This window comes from Nomascus leucogenys, chromosome 18 (assembly GCF_006542625.1).
Source record: "Nomascus leucogenys isolate Asia chromosome 18, Asia_NLE_v1, whole genome shotgun sequence".
NCBI lineage: Eukaryota > Metazoa > Chordata > Mammalia > Primates > Hylobatidae > Nomascus > Nomascus leucogenys.
Window position 1 is genome coordinate 51,799,381 of NC_044398.1, and position 15,387 is coordinate 51,814,767.

General features: G+C 41.5%; 1 protein-coding gene across 1 annotated transcript in view; it reads left to right on the forward strand.

Moving 5' to 3' along the window:
- The first annotated feature begins 1,014 nt into the window (after positions 1-1,014).
- The window catches only part of JCAD (junctional cadherin 5 associated), a 149,040-nt gene continuing 134,667 nt past the window's right edge, over positions 1,015-15,387 (forward strand). The window contains exon 1 of the mRNA XM_030798438.1: positions 1,015-1,063. The gene's annotated coding sequence lies outside the window, so the exon portion shown is untranslated. The remainder of the gene's footprint in view (positions 1,064-15,387) is intronic.

Below are 15,387 nucleotides of genomic sequence, written 5' to 3' on the forward strand. Positions count from 1 at the left end.
AGTGCCTTCAGGAAAAATATAGGAAAGAATTGTTAGATACTGACAAACTCCTCACGCCAAAATCTTTTCTCAAAAAAAAAAAACAAAAACAAAAAAACCCAGAACTATAGTTTAAAATCATTACTTCCCTATTTACACAGATCATTTTAGTGACAAAAAAACCTTTTAACTCCGTTTTCATCAACAAAAACCAAAAGACTCCAGAGAAATAATGTGGAGTGCGCGAATTTAGTAAGTCTCCAGTGATCAATATTAAAATCAAGTAATTATTGCCAGAAGCAAAAGTAGAGAGGTTGACTGTCCCTACCCACTAAATGTGTCCCCTAAGGATACCTATTTAAAGCACAAGTGCAAAGTATCTGGGAAGGATACATATAAATCTGATACTGGTTGCCTCCAAGGAAAGTAACAAGGGTAGGAGGGAGACTTCTTTTTTTTTTTTCCAACGATATGTTCTTTCCAACCCTTTGAGTTTTGACCCATTTTTAGGCAGGAGAGTAGGGTCTGGAGACAGGGAGCCTTCACTTCAGCCTCTGATTGGTCATGGGCCAAGTCTTCTTTTGCATAGGATGCAACTTCAGCCTCTGATTGATTGCAGGCTGAGCCTTCACTTCAGCCTCCGATTGGTTGTGGGCCAAGTCTTCATTTATATAGGGTGTAACCAATAGGAAACCTCTAACGGGTACTTAAGCCCCAGAAGATTTGCAACTAGGGCTCTTGAGCTGCTTGCCCAAGCCTGCACCTGATCTGTGGTGTATACTTTTGCTTCAGTAAATCTATGCTTTTGTCTTCTAAAAAAAAAAAAAAAGAAAGAAAGATGGGGGCTGCGCTGGAGCCGAGGCAATCAGGGAGTCCTGTTTTCCAGTTATGTGCAGTGATAAAGATGCTTTCGCCCGTGCCAACTCTTCTGCTGCAGGGAAAAGTGGAACTGGTTTCTAAAGGGCCCTTCCTGGTGAAGGCCCCTGTATGCACAATGGTTTGGGGTGACCTGAAACTTATCCAAGAGGCTCCAGCCTAGAATGGCTTCCCTTGCTCCCTGGAGACTTTCCAACTCTTCTGGGAGGTGAGTGGCTGCCCTTCTAAGATCACTGTGCTTGCCGAGATAAGATAATCCCTGGTTTATATGCTTAAGAGGAGATAACTTCAGGGTGTGTGTCTGCCCAGATCCCAAAAGCCTCCGAGAGGAAAAGCAGGTCCTTTGAAAGCAGTCACAGGGAGACTGAAGTGCAAATGTGGCCCGGCACTTAGCTGGAGGAAGGTGGAGCCCTGCGGTGTTTTATTGGCAGAGTCACAAAGAGTCCTAATTCCTCTCTTTGGTCGATTTAAAAGCCTCAGGAACAGACAAAACTCAGAGTGAAACACAGAACTGTATGTTCAAACATGTCTAAGGAAATTCTTCTCACGGGAGACAATTCATCTCATCAGCTCAGTCTTCTAGAGCTCAGATTCTTCTTTTGTGTAAATATGAATGTAAAAAACCTAGAGACAGTGCATTTTAGTTATTCCCATAGCACTGGGAATAGAGCTTTTCAGAACCTGCTTCTAGTCCAATTGCTCCACTGAATGACTCTATGCGACAAAGATGCTCTCTGGTCTTTCTTCTTGTGACAGTGATTTGTTGTTACCAAAAAGTATCTTATTGTGGATATTTAGTTGTGTAGGCAGAAAACAGGGAGTGGTTCTTGAAGCTGTGTGACCCTTTTCTTTTTCTCCTTTTTCTTTTGAAAACTTTTACTTTGGGTTCAGAGGTACACATGCAGGTTTGTTATATAGGTAAACTCATGTCATGGTAGTCTGTTTTAGAGATTATTTAATTGCCCGGGTAATAAGCCTAACATGCAGTAGTTATTTTTCCCAAACCTCTCCCTCCTCCCACTCTTCACTCACAGGTAAGCAGGCTCCAGTGTCTGTCATTGCCCTCTATGTGCCCTTATGTTCTCATCATTGAGCTCCCACTTATAAGTGAGAACATGTGGTATTTGGTTTTCTGTTCCTGCATTAGTTTGCTAAGGATAATGACCTCCAGCTCCATCCATGTCCCTGCAAAGGACGTGATCTCATTCTTTTTTATGGCTGCATAGTATTCCATGGTGCTTGTGTACCACATTTTCTTTATCCAGTCTGCCATTGATGGGCATTTAGGTTGATCCCTGTCTTTGCTATTGTGAGTAGTGCTGCATGCTTGTGTCTTTATGACAGAATGATTTATATTCCTCTGGGTATATACCCAGTAATGGTATTGCTGGGTCAAAGGTAGTTCTGTTTTCAGCTCTTTGAGGAATCACCTATGTGCCCTTTTTTAAATCTGAGTTTCTCATCTGTAAGCTACTTGCTTTTGAATTTCTGGCCTCTAGAACTGTGAGGGAACCGATTTCTGTTGTTTTAAGCCACCAAGTTTGTGGTAATTAGTAACAGCAGCCCTAGGGAACTAATACAGCCCTGAAGTGGTGAAGAATTGGGTTTGTTCAGAGATTTGAAGGAGACAGGAGAGCAAGGTGGAGGGTGGCCCCACATGGGGGTGGAGCATCAGAGTCTGGGTCACACCAGGTCTTAGAGCCCCCGGGAAGAAGTCTGGATTGTTCTAAGGACAACAGGAAGCCACTGAGAAGCTTAAAGTGACTCACTTTTTGAAAGGAGACCACGGCTATGTGGAGAGCGAATGGAAGCAGGGAGGCCATGCAGAGGAGTGAGTGAGAGACAACAGCAGCCTGGACGAGGAGGGGAAGTGGAGGCAGAGGGCAGAAGAGACAATCAGGGAATATTTGGTAGATAAAGTTGACAGGACTGATGACAGATTGGATATAGGGGGAAAAAAACAAGAAGAAAGGAAAAAGAAACACCCAAGGATGACGCGTAGGTGTATGGTCTGGGCCACAGGAGTGGATGGTGACCAAGGGAGAAAACAGGTTAGGAATATGGCCTGAGAATCCAGGCTTCCATCTTGAACATGTTCAGTTGTTCAGTTGAGATGGCTGTAGATTATCCAAAGAGAAATGTTAGGTGAGTATCAGAATGTACAAAACTGTAACTTGGGAAAGACATCTAGGCTAGAGATGTAATGAAGACATCATTATAGAGATTATATAAGGCTTGGATTCCCCAAGGGAGAGACAGAGAAGATAGCTCAGAACCAAACCTTGAGAAATACCCACACTTAGAGATTAGAAAGAGGAAGATGACTCAATAAAGATAATAAAAGGGACCAAGGTGGCCAGCCAGATGAAGGGAAAGTGGATTAGTCTGTTTTCACAATGCTACAAAGACATACCTGAGACTGGGTAATTTATAAAGAGAAGAGGTTAAATTGACTCACAATTCCTCATTGCTGGGGAGGCCTCAGGAAACTTACAATCGTGGTGGAAAGGGAAGAGGCACGTCTTACATGGCAGGAGGCAAAAGAGAGTGAGTGAAGGAAGGAAAGGGGGAGGAGCCCCTTATAAAACCATCAGATCTGGAGAGAACTCCCTCACTATCACAGGAACAGCAAGGGGGAATCCACCCCCATGACCCAATCACCTTCCACCATGTCCCTCCCTCAATACCTGGGGATTACAATTCAAGATGAGATTTGGGTGGAGGCACAAAGACAAACCATATCGGAAAGCTAGGACAATATGCTGTCCCAGGGGCCAAGAAAGGCTTTTAAAAAACAAACGACGTGCTCATTGCTGACAAATGCTATTGAGAAATTAAAAAAAAAATAGCATGAGGCTGCAGAAGGTTTTTTAAAAAAAATATTTTTGGAGAGAGAGTCTAACTGTATTGTGTAGGGTGGTCTTGAACTCCTGGACTCAAGTGACCCTCCTGCCTCACCTGCCTCAGCTTCCCAAGTATTGGCATTACGGGTGTGAGCCACTGCACCTGGCCTTAAAAGTGACTTTTTGATTCAGCAACATAGAAATCACTGGGACCTTGCCCAACACAATATCAGGAGCAATGATAAGGTTGGACTTCAGCCTGGGGTGAGTAGAAGAGTGAATGACTCTAAATCAACTCCATATGGAATGAAAGTGAAGACATTAAAACAAATCTATTAAAATATTGTAAGAAAGGCCAGGTGCGGTGGCTCACGCTTGTAATCCCAGCACTTTGGGAGGCTGAGGCGGGCGGATCACGAGGTCAGGAGATCGAGACCACGGTGAAATCCCGTCTCTACTAAAAATACAAAAAATTAGCCAGGCGTGGTGGCGGGCGCCTATAGTCCCAGCTACTCGGAGAGGCTGAGGCAGGAGAATGGCATGAACCCAGGAGGCGGAGCTTGCAGTAAGCCGAGATCGTGCCACTGCACTCCAGCCTGGGTGACAGAGCGAGACTCCGTCTCAAAAAAAAAAAAAAAAAAAATTGTAAGAAAATATAGCATAATTTTTTTTTACAATCTTGGGGTAGGAAGGACTAGCAAAATAAAATAAAATAAAATAAAGCACCAAATCAAAACACATAAACATTAATAAATGTGACTACATATAAACAATTAAAAGCTGTATGGCAGAAAAATCATAAACAAGTTTTAGAAAAAGTATGAGTTACAGATTTTGAATCTGACATATTTGCAATCTATACAATAGGAAAAGGATTACTATTCAGGATTTACAAAATGATGTCTACGAATCAACTTAAAAAAGGATAAATAACCCTATAGAAAAATGGGCAAAAGATATAAAAAGGCATTTCACAGAAGAGGAAAACCAAATGGCCAAGAAATATAAGAGAGACGCTCAACTTCGTTAGTAATCAGAGATATGTTCATATCAAGCTCTGGTAAGAGGTGGAAGACTGGACATTCCCAAACATGGTTGGTCATGCTTGGTCATGGTACACTCCTGTACCAGTAGTGTAAATTGGTACAGCCATGAAGGGCAATTGGCAATATTTATTAACAATATCCACTTTGTATACTCTGCCCTTGAGGAATCCATGCATGTAGGCTGGATGTGGTGGCTCATGCCTGTAATCTCAGCAATTTGAGTGGTGAAGGGAGAGGATAGCTTGAGGCCAGGAGTTTGAGACCAGCCTGGGTGACTTACCAAGATCTCACTCCTACAAAAAATTTAAAAATTAGCCAGGCATGGTGACATGGGCCTGTGGTTCCAGTTACACAAGAGGCTGAGAAGGTAAGATCACTTGAGACCAGGAGATTGAGACTGTAGAGAGCTATGATCACACCACTGTACCCCAGCCTACGAGAGACAGCAAGATCCTATCTATAAAAAAAAAAAAAAAAAAAAAAAAAAAAATGCATGCATGTTGCATTGGTAGCAGAGAAATATTGCAATCAAGGGATCAGTGACCTTACATTCTTTTCTGGAGCTCTGGGTGCTCTTCCAAGCTCACACAACATTGAGGGTTTTTTTGGTTTTGATTTTTTTTTTTTTGAGATGTAGTCTCACTTTGTTACCAAGGTTGGAGTGCAATGGCGTAATTCCAGTTCACTGCAACCTCTGCCTCACGGGTTCAAGATATTCTCCTGCCTCAGCCTCCCAAGTAGCTGGGATTACAGGTGCCTGCCACCATGCCCAGCTAATTTTTGTATTTTTAGTAGAGACGGGGTTTCACCATATTGGCCAGGCTGGTCTTGAACTCCTGACCTCAGGTGATCCACCCACTTCGGCCTCCCAAAGTGCTGGGATTACAAGCATGAGCCACCATGCCTGGCCTCAATTCTTTGAGATTGTAGGACTGAGGTCTCCATTTTTTCACTGGCTGTCAGCTGGGGGCCACTCTGAGCTTCCAGAAGCCACTCATAGATCCCTGCCACATGGTCCCCTCCCAACACAACAGTTCCCTCCTTCAAGGCTAGCAGGATAATCCCTCACTGCAGTCTGCTAAGATGGTCTGTGTCATATAATACATTCAAAGAAGTTGCCATCCCATCAGCAAGAGGGAATAATATCTGGGAAATCATTAATAAAGTCATGGAAGTTATTCTGGCCTGGTTTGAAGTAGATAAGCCTTTGATAATTTCTGCCCATAAATTTAGTTTATTTTATTGGAAATTAGACACTACTTAATTATGTGGCCTCATTATACTGTGTGTTCTTTATCTCTGACTTCTAAAAAAAAATTGACTTATACCGATCAAAACCTTTACTTTTTGACCAGACCAAAAAGGTAGCCAAAATGAACTCAACCAGGTAATAAAAATAAAACAATTCCTTCAACACCAGGCTTCCCACAGCTTTCTGCCCTGCTGCTACTTGTACTAAACATTTCCATAGCTTCCTCTTTCCTGGAGAATGCTGGGACCTGCTGTCAAAAGCAAGTTGTGTGCAGGGGTTTGCAACCTGGGTTTTGTTTTTCTTCTTTGTCATTGTGGATAAACTCATTGATGATGTGGTCCTTGATTAGGATTGAATAGGACCAGTGGTGGGGATATATATAGGTATATAGGACCCAGAATTTCCTGCAGAGCTTGTCATCTTTGGAGCATTCACCGTGGAAAATAAAAGAATTCCTCGCCCAGTAGTTCCCTGTGGCTACAGTACCACAAAGCTGTGTTCTTTGGACAGGTTTGGCTGCCCCAGCAGTCCGTAAGAGATTTCCTCTTTGTCACTGAGCCACCATCATGAACAAAGTGTTTCGTCAGTTGGCCCGGACCTCCAAAGGCTCAAGGGTCACGTTAGCAGGAAATTCCAGCTGCCAGTGTGGCTGTGAGGTGGCCATGCCTTAAAGAAACTTTCATTTTTGTTTTGAGTTGTCATCATCTTTTCTTGGGTTCAACAACTTTGGATGAAACTGCATCTATTGTTGTTTCTACACCTGGAATCAAGCTGTCCCACTGAGGATAGTCATGGCAACTCCAGGGAAAGACCATGGAAAATAATCAGAAAATCCTTCTGAGAGCCAGAGAAAGAACTCTCCCTTGCACGAAGATGCTGAAAGTGTATCGGAGCCTGTGTCAGCCTTGCATATGTACCAGGAGAAATCAGACTCCACCACGGGCCCAGTTCTCTTCACCCCATTCAGTTATAGTTCATCTACTATTTATTTGTTTAGACGTGGGCCAGCCCATCCCCTATCCAGTACCTGCCCTGGGAGGAAGTATATAGAAAGTCTTCAAGCCAGATGTGCTGATCATTGTACTCAGATAATTAGTGCTGCCTGGGACTTGATTTGTTTAACTCTTTGAATTCCCCACGTGTTCTTGGCTAATGCTAACTGATTTAATTTGGATTTGTGTCCCCACCCAAATCCCATGTCACATTGTAATCCGCAATGTTGGAGGTAGGGCCTGGTGGGAGGTGACTTGTATCATGGGAGAGTGGAACCTTCATGACTAGTTTAGCACCATCTCATTGGTGCTGTTCTTATGATAGAGTTCTCATGAGATCTGGTCATTTTAAAGTGTGTGTCACCTCCCCACTCCCTCTCTTCCTCCTGCTCCAGTCGTGTAAGATGTGCCTGCTTCCCCTTTGTCTTCTGCCATAACTGAAAGTTTCCTGAGCTCTCCCCAGAAGTTGAGCAGATGCCAGCACCATGCTTCCTGTACAGGCTGTGGACCCGTGGGCCAATTAAATCTCTCTCTCTCCTTTTTTTAAAATAAATTACCCAGCCACAGGTATTTGTTTATAGCAGTGTGAGAAGACACCAATACAGTTTAGTCCTTGATCTTGGTTCAGCCACCAATGCTCTGTCTTGTCAATCATGGTTGTCATACTCTTTCTAACCCTAAATGTAAATATTCCCTTTTAGAGTCCAGATAGTGGCCCTCTCCCAATCCCAGTCCCACTGATACCCAAAGCCCACCTGCCCACGGAAGACAGCTTTTTAAATCAAGGCACCCTGACCCTGTCTGGGCTTCACTCCACCTTCCCTCAAGGTAAGACTCAAGCTCGAGGAGAGTGTGGGGCAATGGACAAGGTCAGACTCCAGAGCAAGATAAGCGATGGGATGGGGGTGGAGATGATGACGGTGTCTGTTGCCTGCATTTCCTAGTAGCATACAAATCACTCCAACATTTAATGCTGTGATTAAAGCTATGAAAAATTGTGTGGAGGTCAAAATGAACTCATCAAAATGACTGGGTCAAAATGTCATTGATATAGGGGTTAAAAAGAAATCACTTAGGCAGATAGGGTATGGGAGTCCTCAGTAAGGCTTTTCTTTTTAATGAAAAGCAGCCCCAAATCATTTTCTAACAAAGAGCAGCCAGTAAAGTTGAGCTGCAGACACAGACAAGCAAGCTGGGAGCTTGCATGGGGGAATGCTGGCAGGAACTAGGGACCGGACATGTTCAAGATGGCGGCTCCATCTTCCCTTTTCTGCCAGCCACCTGTACAGTAAGGAGCCGACAAGAGGGCGCCAACCAAGGGAAGAGTTCACTTGCATAATAAGATTAGGGTGGGATGACCAGCCTTCCCGCCCCAGCCCCTGCTATGTAAATGTCACAACTGATCCAACCGATCTGTGAGCCCTATGCAAATCAGACACCGACTCCTCAAGCCAGACTGTAAAATTGGGTTCATCCGCTATCAGATGGTCTTTTCCGTTCGGAAAACCCCTCTCTCTATAAAGAGAGCTGTTTTTCTTTCTCTTTTCTTCTGTCCATTAAACCTCCACTCCTAAACTCCTCGTGTGTGTCCCTGTCCTAAATTTTCCTGGCATGAAAGGATGAATCCAGAGTATATACCCCAGACAACATAGCCACTTCAGCACAATACACATACACACGCCAACTGCTCAGTCCTGGGTGACAATAACTGTTACAAGGCCACGTTAATAACTCCTCATTTAGCAGTGTTTCTAAGTTTAAAGGGCACCTTCATATCTCATTTTTCAATTAATTCTAAAATTATATATTTTTAAATGTTTCAATGCTTCTGAAATTTATATATGTCTTACCTTCAGTGTTTTATAGTCACTGTTGGCTAGACATCAGCAATTATGTAGCTGCCATTGCCTAAGCTTAAAAAACAAAAACAAAAACAAAAAAACCAGCATCAAAGTCTGTAGGGCAGGTGGCAGTCACCTGGAAAGGCCATGGAACAATGCTCTCTTATCATCCCTAGGGACTGTTATTTGGTGAGGGAGAAAAGAAGCGAAAAGTGAATCAGATGAGTATAGCAATTCCTAAAGTAGAAGTCAAAGAAGTCAAACTCTTCAATAATTACAGGGCCATCTTAAGAACTTAGCACCATTGGCTTTAGCTCTTTCATGGGTTCTTTCAAGAAATGCTGTATCGGCCGGGCACGGTCACGCCTGTAATCCCAGCACTTTGGGAGGCAGAGGCAGGCGGATCACGAGGTCAGGAGATGGAGACCATCCTGGCTAACACGGTGAAACCCCTGTTCTACTAAAAATACAAAAAATTGGCCTGGTGTGGTGGCGAGCACCTGTAGTCCCAGCTACTCAGGAGGCTGAGGCAGGAGAATGGCGTGAACCCAGGAGGCGGAGCTTGCAGTGAGCCGAGATCACGCCACTGCACTCCAGCCTGAGCGACAGAGCAAGACTCCGTCTCAAAAAAAAAAAAAAAAAAAAATGCGGTATCATTAAAACTCTTCGTGGCACAGAGGACAGCTTATGTAGAAAAACACAGCTGTTGGCGACTCTGTATCAAAAAAGCAATTCAGATTAAGACGGCAGATAGGAGGCAGGGCTAGCTTGCAGCTCCCACTCGGATGGACAGAGCAGCATGTGGAGACACATCGTGAACTTTTGCTTCAAGAACTACCACAGGAACATACCAGGAAAGTCAAGAGAATCCAAAGACCATTTGAAGGAACTGGATCACCACTGAAGTCTCCCTGAGGTGCCAAAAAACTGTTAGTCTTCTTGCTTTCCCAGTGGCTAGGCTCATGGTCTGGGGCAAGTTCTCAGCCCTGGTCACTGGCTGCCTGGAAATAGACGGCAGGGGCACAGCAGAAGTGAGACTGACTTTTAGGACTGCTGGCCGTATGAGGCAGGGTGAGGCCTGTGACTGCTGGCTTTCCCCCACTTAGCTGGCCACTTGCATGACTCAGCAGAGGCAGCCGTTATCCCCCTGGCAACATAACTCCATTAGACTGGGAACCACACTCCTGTTGCCCACAACAGCTACAGCAAGCCACGCTCAAGGAAAGACTGAGCTCAGACATGCCTATCCGTGCCACAACCTGGTGGCCTTTCTCTACCCACCCTGGTAGCCAAAGACAAAGATCATAATCTCTTGGGAGCTCTATGGTCCTGCCCACCTCCTGAGAAACCAGAATACTTAGCAAGGTGTCCTTAGGGCAAGTTTGCATTCCCCCCATAGGACTGCAGCTGATGTGCTCTTGAAAGCAACACCTCCTGGCTGGAGGGCAACCAACACAAAACCAGCACACTAAACAAAAACATTACAAAGGACCCCCACAGAGTCTACTTAACTCCCCTGTTACCTCTACTGGAGCAGGTGCTGGGATCCACAGCTGCAAGACCTGAAGACTGGACTCTTTGCAGACACTCCCCAGTACAAACCCAGAGCCCTGTAGCTCCACTGGGTGGCTAGACCTAGAAGGACAAAATCAATCACTAGGGTTCAGCTCTCAGGAAACCCCATTCCTAGGGGAAGGGGGAGAAAACCACATCAAGGGAGCACCCCATGGGACAAAAGAATCTGAACAGCAACCTATGAATCCCAGATCTTCCCTCTGACTTAGTCTACCCAAATGAGAAGGAACCAGAAAAACAATTCTGGTAATATGACAAAAAAAAAAAAAGGTTCTTTAATGCCCCCAAAAGATCATACCAGCTCACCAGCAATGGATCCAAACCAAGACAAAATCTCTGAATTGCCAGAAAAGAATTCAGAAGGTCAATGATTAAGCTAATCAAGGAGGCATCAGAGAATGGTGAAGTCCAACTTAAATCAAAAACATGATACAAGATATGAAAGGAAAATTCTTCAGTGAAATAAATAGCATAAATAAAAAACAATCACAACTTCTCGAAATCAAGGATGCACTTAGACAAATGAAAAAGGCATTGGAAAGTCTCAGCAACAGAACTGAACAAGAAAGATTCTTGAAATTCTTTCCTTCGTCTTGACTTTAGAAAACCTGATGACTATGTGCGACTCTGAAGAAAGAACTTAAGAGCTCAGAGACAAGGCTTTTGAATTAACCCAATCCATAACAGACAAAGAAAAATAATTTAAAAACGAACTAAAGCCTCCAAGAAGTTTGGGACTATGTCGATGTCCAAACCTAAAAATAATTGGTGTTCCAAGGAAGAAGAGGAATCTAAAAGTTTGGAAAACCTATTTGAGGCAATAATGGAGGAAAATTTCCTCAGCCTTGCTAGAGATCTAGACATCTAAATATAAGAAGCTTAAAGAACACCTGGGGAATTTATTGCAAAAAGATCATTGCCTAGGCACATAGCCATCATATTATCTAAAGTCAAAATGAAGGAAATAATCTTAAGAGCTGTAAGGCAAAAACATGAAGTAGCCTATAAAGGAAAACCTTTCAAATTAACAGGAGATTTCTCAGAAGAAACCCTACAAGTGAGAATAGATTGGGGTCCTATTTTTAGCCTCCTTAAACAAAACAATTATCAGCCAAGAAGTTTGTATCCAGCTAAACTAAGCTTCATAAATGAAGGAAAAATACAATCTTTTCCAGACAAACAATTGCTGAGAAATTTGCCACTATCAAGCCAGCACTACAAGAACTGCTAAAAGGAGCTCTAAATCTTGAAACAAATCCTCAAAATACACCAAAATAGAACCTCTTTAAAGCATTAATCTCACATGACTTATATAACAATAACAAATTTTAAAAATAAGGTATTAAGGCAACAAATAACCCAGTGAATATAATAGTACCTCAAATCTCAACACTAACATTAAATGTAAATGGCCTAAATGCTCCACTTAAAAGATACCAAATGACAGGATGGATAAGAATTCAGCAACTAAGTTTTTCCTGGCTTCAGGAGACTCACCTAACACACAAGGACTCACATAAACTTAAGGTAGGCGGGTGGAAAAAGATATACCATGCAAATGGACACCGAAATTGAGCAGGAGTAGTTATTCTTATATGAGACAAAACAAACTTTAAAGCAACAGCATTTAAAAAAGACAAAGAGACATTACGTAATGATAAAAGGATGGGTCCAACAGGAAAATGTCACAGTTCTAAATATATATGCATCTGACACTGGAGCTCCCACATTTATTGAACAGTAACTACTAGACCTAAGAAATGAGATAGATGGCAACACAATAATAGTGGGGGACTTTAATACTTCACTGATAGCACTAGACAGGTCATCAAGACAGAAGGTCAACAAAGAAACAATAAACTTAAACTATTCCCTACAAGAAATGGACTTAACAGATATTTGTAGAACATCCTACCCAATAACTGCAGAATATACCTTCTATTCATCAGCACATGGAACATTCTCCAAGGTAGACCATATGATAGGCCACAAAACAAGTCTCAGTCAATTTAAGAAAATCTAAATTGTGTCAAATACTCTCTCAGACCATAGTGGAAAAAATTTGGAAATCAACTCCAAAAGGAACCCTCAAAATCATGCAAATGCATGAAAATTAAATAACCTGCTCCTGAATAATCATTGGATCAATAATGAAATCAAGATGGAAATTTAAAAATTATTTGAACTGAACAATAATAGGAACACAATCTATCAAAACCTCTGTGATACAGCAAAAGTAATGCTAAGAGGAAAGTTCATAGCATTAAATGCCTACATCAAAAAGTCTGAAAGACCACAAAGAGACAATCCAAGGTCACACTCCACAGAACTTGGGAAACAAGAACAATCCAAAATCAAACCCAGCAGAAGAAAAGGAATAACAAAGATCAGAGCAGAACTAAATGAAACTGAAACAGACAAAAAAAAATACAAAAGATAAGTGGAACAAAAAGCTGGTTCTTTGAAAAGATAAACAAAATTGATAGACCGTTAGCAAGATTAACCAAGAAAAGAAGAGAAAATATTCAAACAAGCTCAATTAGAAGAAAAATGGGAGATATTGCAACTCATACTACAGAAATACAAAAGATTATTCAAGGCCACTATGAGCACCTTTATGTACATAAACTAGAAAACCTAGAGGAGATGGATAAATTCTTGGAAATATACAATCCTCCTAGATTAAACCAGGAAGATATAAAATTTCTGAACAGACCAGTAACTCGCAGTGAGACTGAAATGGTAATTAAAAAATTGCCAACAAAAAAAGTTCAGGAACAGGCAGATTCACAGCTGAATTTTATTAGACATTCAAAGAAGCATTGGTACCAATCCTATTCACACTATTCCACAAGATAAAAAGGGAATCTTCCCTAAATCATTATATGAAGCCACTATCACCCTAATACCCAAACCAGCAAAGGACATAGCAAAGAAAACAACAGACCAATATCCCTGATGAACATAGATACAAAAATCCTCAACAAAATACCAGCAAACTGAATCCAACAGCATATCAAAAAGATAATCTACCATGATCAAATGGGTTTCATACCAGGGATGCAGGGATGGTTTCACATATGTAGGTCAATAAATGTGATATATCACATAAATGGAATTAAAAACAAAAATCACATGATCATCTCAATAGACACAGAAAAAGCATTTGACAAAATTCAGCATCCCTTTTATTAAAACCCTCAGCAAAATCAGCATACCAGGGACATACCTTAAGGTAATAAAAGCCATCTACAACAACCACAGCCAACATTGTACTGAATGGGGAAAAGGTGAAAGCATTCTCGCTGAGAACTGGAACAAGACAAGGATGCCCACTTTCACCACCTCTATTCAATGTAGTACTGGAAATCCTAGCCAGAGCAATCAGACAAGAGAAAGAAATCAAGGGCATCCAAATCAGTAAAGAGGAAGTCAAATTGTCACTGTTTGTTGATATGATTGTATACCTAGAAAACCCTAAAGACTCATCCAAAAAGATCCTATAACTGGTAAATGAATTCAGCAAAGTTTCAGGATACAAAATTAATGTACACAAATCAGTAGCTCTGCTATAGACCAACAGCAACTAAGCTGAGAATCAAATTAAGAATTCAACCCTTTTCCCAATAGCTGCAAAAAAAAAACAACAACAACAACAACTTAGAAATATACCTAATCCCAAGGACCTGAAAGACCTCTACAAGGAAAACTACAAAATACTGCTGAAAGAAATCACAGACGATATAAACAAATGGAAACATATCCCATGCTCATGGATGGGTAGAATCAATATTGTGAAAATGACCATACTGCCAAAAGCAATCTACAAATTCGATGCAATTCCCATCAAAATACCATCAGCATTCTTCACAGAACTAGAAGAAACAATCCTAAAATTCACATAGAACCAAAAAAAAAAAAAAAAGAGCCTGCATAGCCAAAGCAAGACTAAGCAAAAAGAACAAATCTGGAAGCATCTCATTACCTGACTTCAAACTATACTATAAGGCCATAGTCACCAAAACAGCATGGTACTGGTATAAAAATAGGCAAATAGACCGCTGGAACAGAATAGAGAACCCAGAAATAAAGCCAAATACTTATAGCCAACTGGTCATCAACAAAACAAACAGAAACATAAAGTAAAGAAAGGACATCCTATTCAACAAATGGTGCTAGGACAACTGGTAAGCCACATGTAGAAGAATGAAACCGGATCCTCACCTGTCATACAAAAATCAACTCAAGAGGGATCAAAGACTTAAATCTAAGACCTGAAACCATAAAGATTCTAGAAGATAACGTCAGAAAAACCCTTCTAAACATTGGCTTAGGCAAGACTTTATGACCAAGAACCCAAAAGCAAATGCAACAAAAACAAAGATAAATAGATGGAACTTAATTAAACTACGAAGCTTCTGCACAGCAAAGAAATAATCAGCAGAGTAAATAGACAACCCACAGAGTGGGAGAAAATCTTTACAATCTATACATCCAACAAAGGACTAATATCCAGAATCTACAACAAACTCAAACAAATTAGCAAGAAAAAAAAGACAATCCCATCAAAAAGTGGGCTAAGGACATGAACTGACAATTCTCAAAAAAAAAAAAAAGATGTACAAATGGCCAAGAAGCATATGGAAAAATGCTCAACATCACTAATTATCAGAGAAATGCAAATCAAAACCACAATGCGATACCACCTCACTCCAGCAAGAACAGCCCTAATCAAAAAATCAAAAAGAAAATAAATGTTGGCATGAATGCCGTGTAAAGGGAACACTTTTACACTGTTACTGGGAATGTAAGCTAGTACAACCACTATGGAAAGCAGTGTGGAGATTCCTTAAAGAACTGAAAGTAGATCTACCATTTGGTCCAGTAATCACACTATTAGTTATCTACCAAGAGGAAAAGAAGTTATTATATGAAAAAGATACTTGCACACGCATGTTTACAGCAGCACAATTTGCAACTGCA